At 35.7% G+C, this 14129-nt stretch overlaps 1 protein-coding gene across 7 annotated transcripts in view; it reads right to left on the minus strand.

The window, feature by feature from the left end:
• WDSUB1 (WD repeat, sterile alpha motif and U-box domain containing 1) overlaps positions 1–14129 on the minus strand; it is a 50970-nt gene that overhangs the window by 1173 nt on the left and 35668 nt on the right. The window lies entirely within an intron of this gene.

The raw sequence follows: 14129 nt of genomic DNA on the forward strand, positions 1-14129 counted from the left end.
CGGTAGGGCTTCTAACTGAAATACTGTGAAAATCACTGGGGTAAAAAAAAATACTTCCATTTCATTATGTCACCACTTTGACATACAACTATGTTCATTTGCTTCCCTCTTTATCCTCTCACTTTTTAGATTGGTTTGTCTTTCATGATTTATCTCTGTAAAACACTTAAGTGAATTCCAAGTAAAAACTATAAAAGAAGGTGCATTCGGAGGAGTCTAATCAATCTCTGTTCAACACCTGTTCCCTGCCTTCCCATACAGGGAACTATGTACACTTCTGTTTATCCTTTTGTTATTTGAAAATATAAGCAACTGTATGTGTACACACAATACAAACATTCTTACATGAGAGCTAGCCTACTGTGCACTACTTTGTACCTGCTTCGTTTTCACTTAACTGTAATTTGTTTTATTCCTCCCCTCCCCCCACAGTAGTCCACTGTATGGATGGACTGTATGGAGGCATTGATGGGCATCTTGGTTGTTTCCAACCTTTGCCTTGTACAAATAGTGCTGCGATGGACAGTCTTGTTTTTGGAGAGATTCCAGAAGTAGGACTGCTGCATTACAGGGTATACGTAATTTTGCTAGATATTCACTAGATAAGAGTATATATAATTTCGCTAGCAACATTATTAAGAATGCTTTCTCCCCCCCAAGAGCTTCATCAAAAGAATATGTTGTCAAATCGGATTTTTACCAGTCTCTCACGAACACTGCTATAGGATGTCAGGTAGCTTTATTTTGAGGGAGCTAGAATTTTTTTTTTCTTTTTTTTTACATTTAAGAGCCATTTGCTTTTCGTTGTCCTGTGAACTGTTCATGTTTTTGGTTTTGGCCCATTTTTCCATCGAGTTGCCCTTGACTTAGGAGGATTTTTTCCTTTTTAAACATTAAGATATAATTGACATATTAGTTTCAGATGCACAACAATTCTTCACTATATTGTGCAATGATCACTATAGGTCTCATAAACATCCATCATGATGTACAATTACAATTTTTTCCTTTTTCTTGTGATGGGAGACTTTTAAGATTTCTGTTACGGTTAAAGGGGAGAGGAAGGTACAGGCTTCCAGTTAAGGAATGAATAAGTCATGGGGATGAAAGGTACAGCACAGGGAATATAGTATATATTATATATGGTATAGCATTCATTATGCTCTACTTATCACAAATGTATATAATATATATACTATACATTTTGTGATAGTATATACATTATATAATATATATGTAATACATTATATATTATATATACATTATGTTTAATATATATTATATACATTTGTGGTAAGCAGAGCATAATGAATGCATACAGTTGTTGCAATCACTATGCCTCACAAACTGTGTCAGGTAGACTTCAATTTTTAAAAATCTTAGCAAGTTTCTAATATACAATACAGTATTATTAACTATAGTCACCATGCTGTACATTATATCCCTAGGACTGCTCATGTTATAACTGGAAGTTTGTGTCTTTTGACTACCTTCACATTTCAGTGGTTGTCAGAGATGGGGGGTAGGGGGCCAATTTGTTCTCCATATCCATGAATTCAATGTTTTGTCTTAGATTCTACATGTAAGTGAGATCAATGGGTCTCTTTCTCTGACTTATTTTACTTAGCACAATGCCCTCAAAGGTCTATCCATGATGGCACAAATGTCAGGATTCTTTTTTTTTTTTTTTTATGGCTGAGTTACATACATTCCATTGTGTACATATATATTTTCTTCATATATTCATCCACTGGTGGACACTTGGGTTATTATGTCTTAGCTATTCTAAATATTGGCAACGAATGTGGAGGTACAGACATCTTTTCAAGTTAGTGACTTGCTTCCTTTGAATAAATACCCAGAAGGGGATTGCTGGATCATAAGGTAGTTCTATTTTTAATTTTGGGGGGGGGGGAATCTCCATATTCTTCATAGTGATTGCACCAACTTACATTCCAACAAAACAGTGCATAAGAGTTCCCTTTTCTCCACATCCTCACCAACACTATATTTTTTATTTTTATATATTTTATTTTTTTTATTCTGCCTCCCTTGAGAGAATGTGGACCCATAGTTACTGTATTCTCTATCCCTTGGTCTCTTTTTGGTGTTTTTATTTATTTATTCATTTATTTATTTAAATATGAAATTTATTGTCAAGTTGGTTTCCAGTGCTCATCCCAACAGGTGCCCTCAATGCCCATCACCCAATTTTCCCTCCCACCCCCCATCAACCCTCAGTTTATTCTCAGTTTTTAAGAGTCTCTTATGGTTTGCCTCCCTCCCTCTTTTTTTTTTTTTTTCCTTCCCCACCCCCATGGTGTTCTGTTAAGTTTCTCAGGATCCACATAAGAGTGAAAACATATGGTATCTGTCTTTCTCTGTATGACTTATTTCACTTAGTATAATACTCTCCAGTTCCATCCACGTTGCTACAAAAGGCCGTATTTCATTCTTTCTCATTGCCAAGTAGTATTCCATTGTGTATATAAACCATAATTTCTTTATCCATTCATCAGTTGATGGATATTTAGGCTCTTTCCATAATTTGGCTATTGTTCAAAGTGCTGCTATAAACATTGGGGTACAAATGCCCCTATGCATCGTCTCCTGTATCCCTTGGGTAAATTCCTAGCAGTGCTATTGCTGGGTCATAGGGTAGATCTATTTTTAATTTTTTGAGGAACCTCCACACTTTTCCAGAGTGGCTGCACCAGTTTGCATTCCCACCAACAGTGCAAGAGGGTTCCCGTCTCTCCACATCCTCTCCAGCATCTATAGTCTCCTGATTTGTTCATTTTAGCCACTCTGACTGGCATGAGGTGATAGCTCAGTGTGGTTTTGATTTGTATTTCCCTGATGTGGAGTGACGTTGAGCATCTTTTCATGTTCCTGTTGGCCATCCGGATGTCTTCTTTAGAGAAGTGTCTGTTCATGTTTTCTGCCCATTTCTTCACTGGATTATTTGTTTTTTGGGTGTAGAGTTTGGTGAGTTCTTACAGATTTTGGGTACTAAACCCTTGGTCTGATACATCATTTGCAAATATCTTTTCCCATTCCGCCGGTTGTCTTTTAGTTTTGTCGATTGTTTCCTTTGTAATGCAGAAGCTTTTTATCTTCATGAGGTCCCAATAGTTCATTTTTGCTTTTAATTCCCTTGCCTTTGGAGATGTGTCAAGTAAGAAATAGCTGCGGCTGAGGTCAGAGGTTTTTTCCTGCTTTCTCTTCTAGGGTTTTGATGGTTTCCTGTCTCATATTCAGGTCCTTCATCCATTTTGAGTTTATTTTTGTGAATGGTGTAAGAAAGTGGTCTAATTTCATTCTTCTGCATGTTGCTGTCCAGTTCTCCCAGCACCATTTGTTAAAGAGACTGTCCTTTTTCCATTGGATATTCTTTCCTGCTTTGTCAAAGATTAGTTGGCCACACTTCTGTGGGTCCAGTTCTGGAGTCTATTCTATTCCATTGGTCTATGTGTCTATTTTTGTGCCAATACCGTGCTGTCTTGATGATTACAGCTTTGTAGTAGAGGCTGAAGTCTGGGATTGTGGTGCCTCCCGCTTTGGTCATCTTCAATATTACTCGGGAAGCATCACAATCCCAGACTTTTTTTTTTTTTTTTTTTAAATAAGCATTTCTAACAGGTGTGAGGTGACTGCTCATTGTGGTTTTGTAATTCCCTGATGATTAGTAATGTTGAGCACCTTTTCATGTACTTGCTGACCCTCTGTAGGTCATCTTTGGAAAAATGTACATTTAGATCCTCTGCTCATCTTTTATTCATTTTTTGCTATTGAGTTATAGGAGTTCTTTATATATTTTGGATATTAATCTTTATCAGATATGTGATTTCTAAGTATTTTCCCCCATTTTGTAGGCTGCCTTTTCACTTTGCTGATGGTTTCTTTTGCTGTGCAGAAGCTTTTCAGTTTGATGTAGTCCCACTTATTTTTGCTTTTGTTCCCTTTGCTTTCAGTGTGGAATCAAAAAAAAAAAAAATCATTGCCAAGCCAGATATCAAGGAGCTTACCACCTATGTTTCTTCTCGGAGTTTTTTGGCTTCATGTCTTACACGGTCTTTAATCCATTTGGAGGTGATTTTGTATATGGTATAAGGTCCCATTTCATTCTATTTGCACATGGCTCATGTTTTCCTAGCACCAATTATTGAAGAAACCATCCTTTCCCCATTGTATATTCCTGGCTCCTTAGTTGTAGATTAATGATCATATATGTGTGGGTTTATTTCTGGGCTCTCTACTCTGTTATATGTCTGTTTTTATGCCAACACCATACTGTTTTGATGCTATATATAGCTTTGTAATATAGTCTGAAATCAGGAAATGTGATGCCTCCAGCTTTTTCATTAAGATTTCTTTGGCTATTCAAGGTCTTCTGTGCTTCCACACAAATTTTAGGATTGTTTGCTCTATTTTTGTGAAAAATGCCATTGGAATTTTGATAGAGATTACACTGAATCTATAGATTGCTTTGGGTAGTATAGACATTTTAACAATATTCTTTCAATCCATGTCTTTCCATTTCTTCATGTATTCTTCACTTTCTTTTCTCAATATATTATAATTTTTCAGTCTATAGATTTTTTACCTCCTTGGTTAAATTTATTCCTAGGTATCCTTTTTATTCAGTTGTAAATGGGAGTATTAATTTCTGACAGCTTGTTACTAGTGTACAGAAATGCAACAAATTTCTGTGTATTAATTTTGTATCCTAATACTTTAATTTGTTGATTAGTTCTAACAGTGTTTTTGTGGAGTCTTTACACTTTTCCATGTATAAAAACATGTCATCTGCAGAGATCATTTTACTTCTTCCTTTCCAATTTGGATGTCTTTTCTTTGTGCTTTGCTTCACCTAACTGCTCTAGCTATGACTTCCAGTACTATGTTGAATAAAAGTAATGAGACTAGGCTCTCTTATTCCCAATCTTAGTTGAAAAGATTTCAACTTTTCACTGCTGACACTGATACTAGCTGTGGGCTTGTCCTATATGGCCTTTATAATGTTGAAGTACATTCCCTCTATACCCATTTTGTTGAGTGCTTTTATCATAAATGAATGTTGGATTTTGTCAAAGGCTTTTTCTGCATCGAGATAGGATTTTTTATTCTTCATTTTTGTCAATGTGATATATGATGGTGATTTACAGAGGTTGAACTATTCTTGCATCCTTGGAATAAGTCCCACTTGATCATGGTGTGTAACCCTTTTAATGTATTGAATTTGATTTGCTAAAATTGAGGAATTTTACATCTATGTTCATCAGGGATATTGGTCTGTAATTTTCTTGTAATGTCCTTGTCTGGTTTTGCTATCGGGGTAATGCTGCCCTTATAAAATGAGTTTGGAAGTGCTCCCTCCTTTTCTAGTTTTTGGAAGTTTGAGAAGGACTGGTATTCCATGAATATTTTTTGTACCTTTGGAATATTGGCACTTCATCAGTTTTTCAGAGATTTCTCTTGGATTTTGAGTCCAGGTTAGGAAATGTCTCTATTTCCAGATTATCAAGGAATTTATCTGCATTTTCTTCTGGGACTTGTTTATCTCTAATCCATTTGAAATTTACATGTACAGTATAAGAGATGAAGCCAGTTTTACCCTTTTCCATATGGTTATTATGTTGTAAGAATACCACTTGTTAAAAGTATTACCACTGACTTAACATACGCCATTTTTATCATTCACTAAAATGATTTCCAAATGCACTTGTATCAATTCCTCGATTAAAAAAAAAGTATTTCCATTCTGTTTATTCATGTGCCAATCTCGTACTGTGTTATACAGAAGCTTAAAACATGTTTTAATATTTGATAGGACTAAGCGATATTGTTTTATTTTCTAGGTTATTTGTTGTGTGGTCCTTCCAATGGAATCTATCATCATCATCTGTATCACTAGGAAAAAAATCTAATAGTGGCATCTTGCTGACCTTGTATCTTCAAATTAGTGGGGTATGCTTTCCATTTGTTCCAAGTTTACTTTGTAGGGATGTGTTATAGTCTTCTTCATGTTGATCTGGTACATTGTCCTCTGTTATTTTTTTTTTTATTGAAATTGACACACAATGTTACATTAGTCTCAGCTGTACAACATAGTGATTTGATAAGTCTGTATATTGTGCTATGCTCACAAGTGTAGCTACCATTGGTCATCATACAATGGTATTACAATACTCTTGGCTATATTCCCTATACCGTACCTTATATCCCCCTTACTTATTCCAGAAGTGGAAGCCTGTATCCCTGTTCCCCTTCACCAATTTTGCCCATTCCCCTACCCCCCTCCATTCTGGCAATCATGAGTTTATTCCCTGTATTTATGGATCTGTTTCTGCTTTTTATTATTTCTTTTTAGATTCCACATACAACTGAAATCATATGATACTTGTCTTTCTTTGTCTGACTTCACTTAGCGTAATATCCTCTCAGTCCCATGTTGTGGCAATGTTATGCCTTTTAACTGCTTTTTGTTTACATATATTTACACACAAGTGAAAGGCTATTGATTCCTCTTTGATTTAACTTGGTAAATGCTGATTAGACTTATTAAGCTATTGTCGCTAAGCTCCAAATTCATGCACAATACTGGGGATTCAGCATGCTGGAGCCAGGATAATGCAAACCACATTTCTGCTTTTGTCAGTTGACTCCTTGTTAGATCTTGCAGTAGGAATCTTCTAGAGGAAGACAAAAACAGAGTGAAATCTCCTATCAGTGTTGTGCCTGGCCATGGCCCTTCATCTGGCAGGGGTAGTTGGTTATACTCTCCAGATTTTTTTGCTTGCTTCTTTGTAGGTGTATGCCCAAATTTGTCCTATCCTACCCCTTTAGGGGCACCAGTGGGTAGTACCCCTTCTTTAAAGGCCTGAACTCTGGTTCTGAGAGACCTATGTGAGGTTCTGATAACCTCAACTTGCTTGTGTTCCCCAGAGTCCTAGAGATGGTACATGCTTTCTGTAGATACTGTTACTGCCTTTTTGAGATATAATTTACACACCACAAAATCCACCCTTTTTTAGTATACAATTTAATGGTTCTTGGTGGTGATGATTGCTTAACTTTGAATTATACTAACTTCGAAACATTTTCATCACTCAGAAAAATCCTGTACCCCTTAGCATTCACTCTCCCCTCTCTTGGCAACCACTCATCTACTTTCTGTCTCTGTAGATTTGCCTATTTTGGACATTTCCTATAAATAGGATCATATAATATGTAGTCTTTGGTTTCTGGCTTCTTTCACTTAGCATGTTTCCAAGGTTCATCCATGTAGCATGTAGAAGTATTTGTCCTTCTAGCTGATCAGTATTCCATTCTTTGGGCATATCACATTTTATTCATTTATTCAGTGATGGGACATTTGGGTTATTTCCATATTTTGGCTATATCAATGTTTTGGCATATCAATAAGGCTGTGAGTATTCACGTAAACTTTGTGTATGAATGTTTTCAATTCTCTCAGATGTAGATCTACAATTGCTAGACATGGTGACTGTGTTTAGCTTTTTGAGGAAGTGCCGGTTTTCAACAACAGCTGTACCATTTTACATTTCCATCAGCAATATTTCTGCACATACTTCTAACACATGTTAGGTTCTAGTTTTTGCTGTAGGTGTCAAGTGGTATCTAAATGTGGTTTTGATTTTCATTTCCATGATGATATTGGACATCTAATACTTATTGACCGCTTGTAGATCTCTTATGAAGAAAGGTCTATTCAAATCCTTTGCCTATTTTTTAATTGGATTATTTGTCTTACTGTTGAATTGTAGGACTAGTTTGACAGGAAAACGTATTCAATTTTTATTTATAAAAATCTGAGTATAATGGGGGTACCTGGGTGGCTCAGCTGTTTAAGCATCTGACTCTTGGTCTCCACTCAAGGTCTTTATCTCAGGGTTGTGAGTTCAAGCCCTGTGTTAGGCTCCATGTTGGGCACGAAGCCGATTTAAAAACAAAACCAAAAAAAAATTGAGTATAATGAACCTCAATCTTATGTAGTACCATCACACTGGCCTATTACTGATAAATGATGTGCATGTTAATATTATTACTATGTGGAACATTATGAGTTCATTAACAGCTAATTCATGTGTCACGAGGCTACATAAATCTGATAATAGAATGTTTTTGACCTTCCAGATGAAAGAGGCCCACTTTTGTTATTAATTTCTTAGTTATGTTCCATTGTGGAGAGATAATGCTGTTTGTGTTACTTCTGGTAAGTGATAGTGTTCGGTGCTTAAATATGGCTAATATTTATGAATGTCCCTTATCTGTTTTAAAAAGTGTACTTTCTATTTTGAACATTCAGGGTTTGATACACGGATCTATTTTCAACTGATAGATACGATCAAGCCTATTACTGTGCTTTTTCCGCACACTGTAGTTTCTACTTTAAGAAAGTTGTTGCTGTTTGAGACTGCATAATGGTTATCTTCACTGAGAGCTTTGATCTTCAATATCACATGGTATCTTTGTGTGTCTTAAAAATTTGTTTTTTGGTCTGAGGTCTATGTTTGCAGACAAGTATGTAACCCTTCTTTACTTTTACTTGCAACTGTGTCATTTTTGCCTATCCTTTTATTTCTACCCTCTCTGAATCCTTGCTTTTAGGTTGGATTATGCTTTGTTAGCTAATTTCAAATCTTTTTTCTCTTTAGGGAGGAATTAAATCCACTGGTAGAATTACTGAGCAATAAATTGGTAATACTTATCATTCTTTTTATATATCACATAAATGAACTTTCACTATAGGAGCTAGTTTCACCAATTTTAATGCTTAGGGAGGTTTGTATTTTTGATTTTTTTGGTTACCTTTACACTAATGTCTTTTTTTTTTTTTTAATGTTTATTTATTTTTGAGAGAGAGAGAACTCATGCACAGGCCAGGGAGGGACAGAGAAAGTAGGAGACACAGAATCCAAAGCAGGCTCTGAGCTGTCAGCACAGAGCCCCCTGCGGGGCTCAAACCCATGGACCGTGAGATCATGACCTGAGACGAAGTCAGACAGTCAACCGACTGAGCCATCCAGGTACCCCTACACTAATATCTGTTCAAAAGAGACCAAGAATATTATTAGCATCCACTGGTTCTTTATAGTAAGTAGTACTCAAAACTTCAAATACGTTTTCCATCAGTTAATAATCAGTGAGCATATTCAATTTTTCATATTCTCTACTCTCCACTTTTAATATATATTTTATCTGCACTGTTAGAAAATGTTATCACACGGTGTTTTGTCACCTTTAATTTTCTTAGGTGAATAATTTTTCTTTGCCTGCTTGGGTGGTAGTAGTGTGTAACATGTCAAATCATTCAGTCTATGGAGGTACAGGCTTCCTATTGTAACTAAGTCAGTTACACTGGCCATAGTTTACCCTAAAGTTCAATATCAGCTTTTCATGGTTATTCTAATGAATCACTATTTTATAATACCAAGAGTTTTCTACTGGTAACAAATACTTGATAAATAGGAAAATCAGGAATTTGGGTTGGATCTATAGCATTGCTAATAAGGTTTCAGACTGTTCTGAAGGTCATCCCAGAGCAGAGGGATTATTAGAGCTACAAAGCAAAGGCCACATCCCCACCCACACATATACATAGAGCCTTTCATGCATAAATGAAAAGTCACTGAAGCATTATTATAACCAAAAACATTTGCAGCTTATAATTTGTATTAATGACACTCCTGGTTTCTTTGAAAAATTCATGCATGAAGTTTACTACCATTAGAGTTAGCTTATTTGAAATCAAACATGTTGCCAGGGGGACAAGTGACAATATTTAAAAGAATATATGTACATATTCAGTATTAACTAAGTTTGCTTATTTTTACTACTTTTTAAAACTGACTTAAATTTTAAAACCTTCAATAAAATATTTTTTGTCCAAATGGTACCATTTGACTTTTGCTATAAATTAGGATATCAAGTTGACAAATCAAGAACTGTACCAGCTAGTTCTAAGAGGTAAGCAATATTTAATAAGTTCCACTCACAAAACTTTATTTAATAATTTAATATACTCAGATGAAGAGGCTCTGGTAAAATACCAAAGTAACAATACCTTTTTAAGATTTGTTTCTTAGACTTCTATTTCCGGTAACAAAGCAGATTAAGTGAGCCCTTATATTTCTTGCTACATTATACTTAGAAATGTGACAAAAAGGAACCATCTTTTTACATGTATAGCTGACTTCCAAGTTCAAGTGAAAAATATTAGCTAACTGGCCTGGGCTTTGAATTTATATTGTCTTTGTCCAAGAAAAAAGCTTGCTCTGTCCCCTGTTGCTCTCCAACACCTCTCTGGAGCTAAATGCCCTCTTCCTGCCCTGAAATTCCGCAGGTAATACTTGACTGAATACTCAGACAACAAAGAACAGAATTAGGATCCCACAAACATCAGAAAGTGAAAACAGATACAAGCTCTGAATATTTCTAAGGAATGAACCTAAGAAACAATATCTTCTGAAGTATTTAATACTCACACAGCTAATTGTGTATAATTACTGTTCAAAAGCATTGTCAGGAATACCTGACTAGTGTAATGTTTTCATTTCTACTACCCACTCCACCCCCAAATTAAGTTTGATTTTAGGTTTCTGTAATTCTAATAATGTCAATTAGATTTTCTTTTGTTTAATACAATGATTCTAAAATTCATCAGGAGGTCTGAATGGGCAAGCCAATTTTTAAAAAGAATTAAAGATGAGCATAATTAAAGTATGGCAGTACCTATCAATATTAAGATTTTTTTTTTAATTTTTTTTTTCAACGTTTTTTATTTATTTTTGGGACAGAGAGAGACAGAGCATGAACGGGGGAGGGGCAGAGAGACAGGAAGACACAGAATCGGAAACAGGCTCCAGGCTCCGAGCCATCAGCCCAGAGCCTGACGCGGGGCTCGAACTCACGGACCGCGAGATCATGACCTGGCTGAAGTCGGACGCTTAACCGACTGCGCCACCCAGGCGCCCCTAAGATTTTTATCCAATAGTTACATTTAAATAAGTGTACCTGTATATACTACATGACTAAGGATTTTTTCTACAGAATTACTTGGAAAACTTTATGGCACAGTCATGCCATGAAATACATCCTGTAGTTGAGAATGAGGTAGTTCTGAATATACTAACATGAAATACTCTCTGATATATTAAGTAAATGAAAGCAATTTTGTAAAAGATTGTATCATATTGCTTTGTCACAGGATGAAATTATAAATAGAAAAATATGTGGATGGATATATCAAAGCCTCCACATTTTCAAAATATATATTTCTCTATTGCTTGTTTTTCACCAATCACATGCTTTAAAAAAAATTTTTTTTTAACATTTATTTATTTTTGAGACAGAGCATGAACGGGGGAGGGGCAGAGAGTGAGGGGGACACAGAATCAGAAGCAGGCTCCGAGCCATCAGCCCAGAGCCTGATGCAGGGCTCGAACTCAACGGACCGGGAGATCGTGACCTGAGCCGAAGTCGGACATTCAACCGACTGAGCCACCCAGGTGCCCCTGCATGCTGCTTTTTAAAAATACTCTGTAAGAATGCTTCTGAGGCAGTTAGTTTAACAGATAAGGTATAGAGGCCTTCTGAAACATCAAGGGAAAAACACCAAAAAGGATGTGATTAATTCAGAAAAATTCAGGAAAGAAGGGGGGAAACGAGCTAGAAGAAAGCAGAATCAAGTGGAAATATGTTGGCAGGAATTAGCCCAAATTTATCAATCACAATATAAAGCCATCAGTTCAATTCCACTAAAGATGAAGACTGAGATTTTAATTCAACTTCAACTATATGTATGTTTTTGTATGTTTTCCACAGGGAACACCTCTAAAAGTAACACAGGAAGACTAAAAATAAATGAATGGCAACTCTCCCTGGATAATGCTAATTGAAAAAACCTAATCCCCAAATGTTATTTACTATTTGATTCCATTCTTAAGGTACTTTTGAAATGACAAAGTTTAGAAATGGAGACTAGAGGGGCGCCTGGTTGGCTCAGTCAGTTAAGTGTCCAACTTCAGCTCAGGTCATGATCTCATGGTTCGTGGGTTCAAGCCCCATGTCGGGCTCTGTGCTGACAGCTCAGAGCCTGGAGCCTGCTTCAGATTCTGTGTTTCCCTCTCTCTCTCTCTCTCTGCCCCTCCCCAACTCGTGTTCTGTCTCTCAAAAATAAATGTTTAAAAATTTTTTTTGAAAGAAATGGAGAACAGAATGAGGAGAGAGCAGGCAGGTGATGGATATAGTTAGAAAAAGACAAAAGAAGGTGTGTAGGTTTGGAGCTGTTCTGTCTCGACTGGTGGCTGATGCTCAAACTTCCAAAAGGGACAAACTTATAGAACTTAATACACATTACATGGAGCTGGGGAAATCTAAATAAGCTTGGTAGATTGCATCAGTGTTCATATCCTACTTGTGATATATCATTTTGCAAAATGTTGGCACTGGGGTAACTGGACCAAGTGTACAGACCTGTCATTTTTTAGAACTGCATGTGGAAGACACAGGCAATACCAAATAGAAGTAAGGCTATGGAGGAACTATAATTCTTATACACTGCTGGAGGGGGTAAAGCTGTTTCAACCACTCTGGATAATAACCTGTGCATATCTACTCTATGGAATATACCCAATAACAATGCATATGTGTGTTCACCAAAAAACATGAATAAAGATTCATGGCAGGTAACAATGACAGAATGGATAATTTATAGTATATTGACACATAAAAGTTAACAAATTACTGCTTTGTACAACAACATGGATAAATGAAACAATGCTTCAGAAGCTTAAGAACTCCAGAAAGACCTACTTTATGATTCAATTTAGGTAAAGTTACATCAAGATGTACACTACATTTATTTTAAAAGTAGATTGAAAGAAAAATACTATGCAACTATAAACAAAAAGAGAATCAAGATTAAAACAAATGAGATACAATTCAACAAAAAATATATTAAATGATGCCAACAAGTATATTTTAAGGTAACAGAAAATGCAAACCTCCAAGAAGAGAGAATACTCAGAAATCTAATTTTATGAAATTATGTATTAAAAGCTAGATTTGGAATTATAATTAAAAGAAACTTTCCTATAATAAAGCAAGAAAACTCCAGTATCTCTTAAGAACACAGATACAACAACGCTGGAAATATTAGCATGTCAAATCCAGCAATAAGTGAAGAAGATAATTCAAACCCTAAAGATTCCAAAAGAAAGTTCTAAGAAATCAATTCAGCAAAGCTGCAGGATACAAAAATCAACATATAAAAATCAGCTGTGGTTCCACACACTGTCCATAAAGAATCCAAAAATGAAATTATGAAAATTCTATTTACAAATAGCATCAAAAAGAATTAAATACTTAGTCATAAACTTAAAGAGGTGAAAGACTTGTATGCTGAAAACTATAGAACATTGCTGTAAGAAATTAAACAAAAAAGGCATCCTGTGCTCATGGACTGGAAGACAGTGGTTAAAATTCCCATACTACCTAAAGAAATTACAGAGTCCATGTGATCCCCATTGCAATCCCTCTCAAAATCCCAAAGACATTTTGTGTATGAATTGCAATAGATCCTAAAGAGCCAGAACAATCCTGAAGAAAAAAAGGTTGGAAGACTCACATTTCTTGATTTCAAAAGTTACTATATACAAAGCTACAGTAATCAAAACAGTATGGTACTGGCATAAAGACAGCTATGTAGACCAATAGAATATAAGAGAAGCAAACCCCCACATAGTCAAGTGTTTTCAACAAGGGTGCCAAGACCATTCTTTAACAAACGGGGTTGGTAAAGTGAGTATCTGCATACAAAAAGATAAGTAGACCATATACAAAAGATAATAAAACTCAGGGGAATGCTTCAAGACATTGGATTTGGTAATGATTTCCCAAATATAACGCCAAAAACACATGCAGTAAAAGAAAAAATAAACTGGACTTCATCAAAATTAAGAACTTTTGTGTATCAAAGGGCCCTATAACAAAGTGAAAAGGCAACCTGTGGAATGGGAGACACATTTCTAAATCATATCTGATAAGGGATTGATATCCAGAATACATAAATGACTCCTATAACTAAACTACAAAAACAGATT

The sequence above is a fragment of the Acinonyx jubatus genome, chromosome C1 (assembly GCF_027475565.1).
Source record: "Acinonyx jubatus isolate Ajub_Pintada_27869175 chromosome C1, VMU_Ajub_asm_v1.0, whole genome shotgun sequence".
In the NCBI taxonomy this organism is placed as follows: Eukaryota; Metazoa; Chordata; class Mammalia; order Carnivora; family Felidae; genus Acinonyx; species Acinonyx jubatus.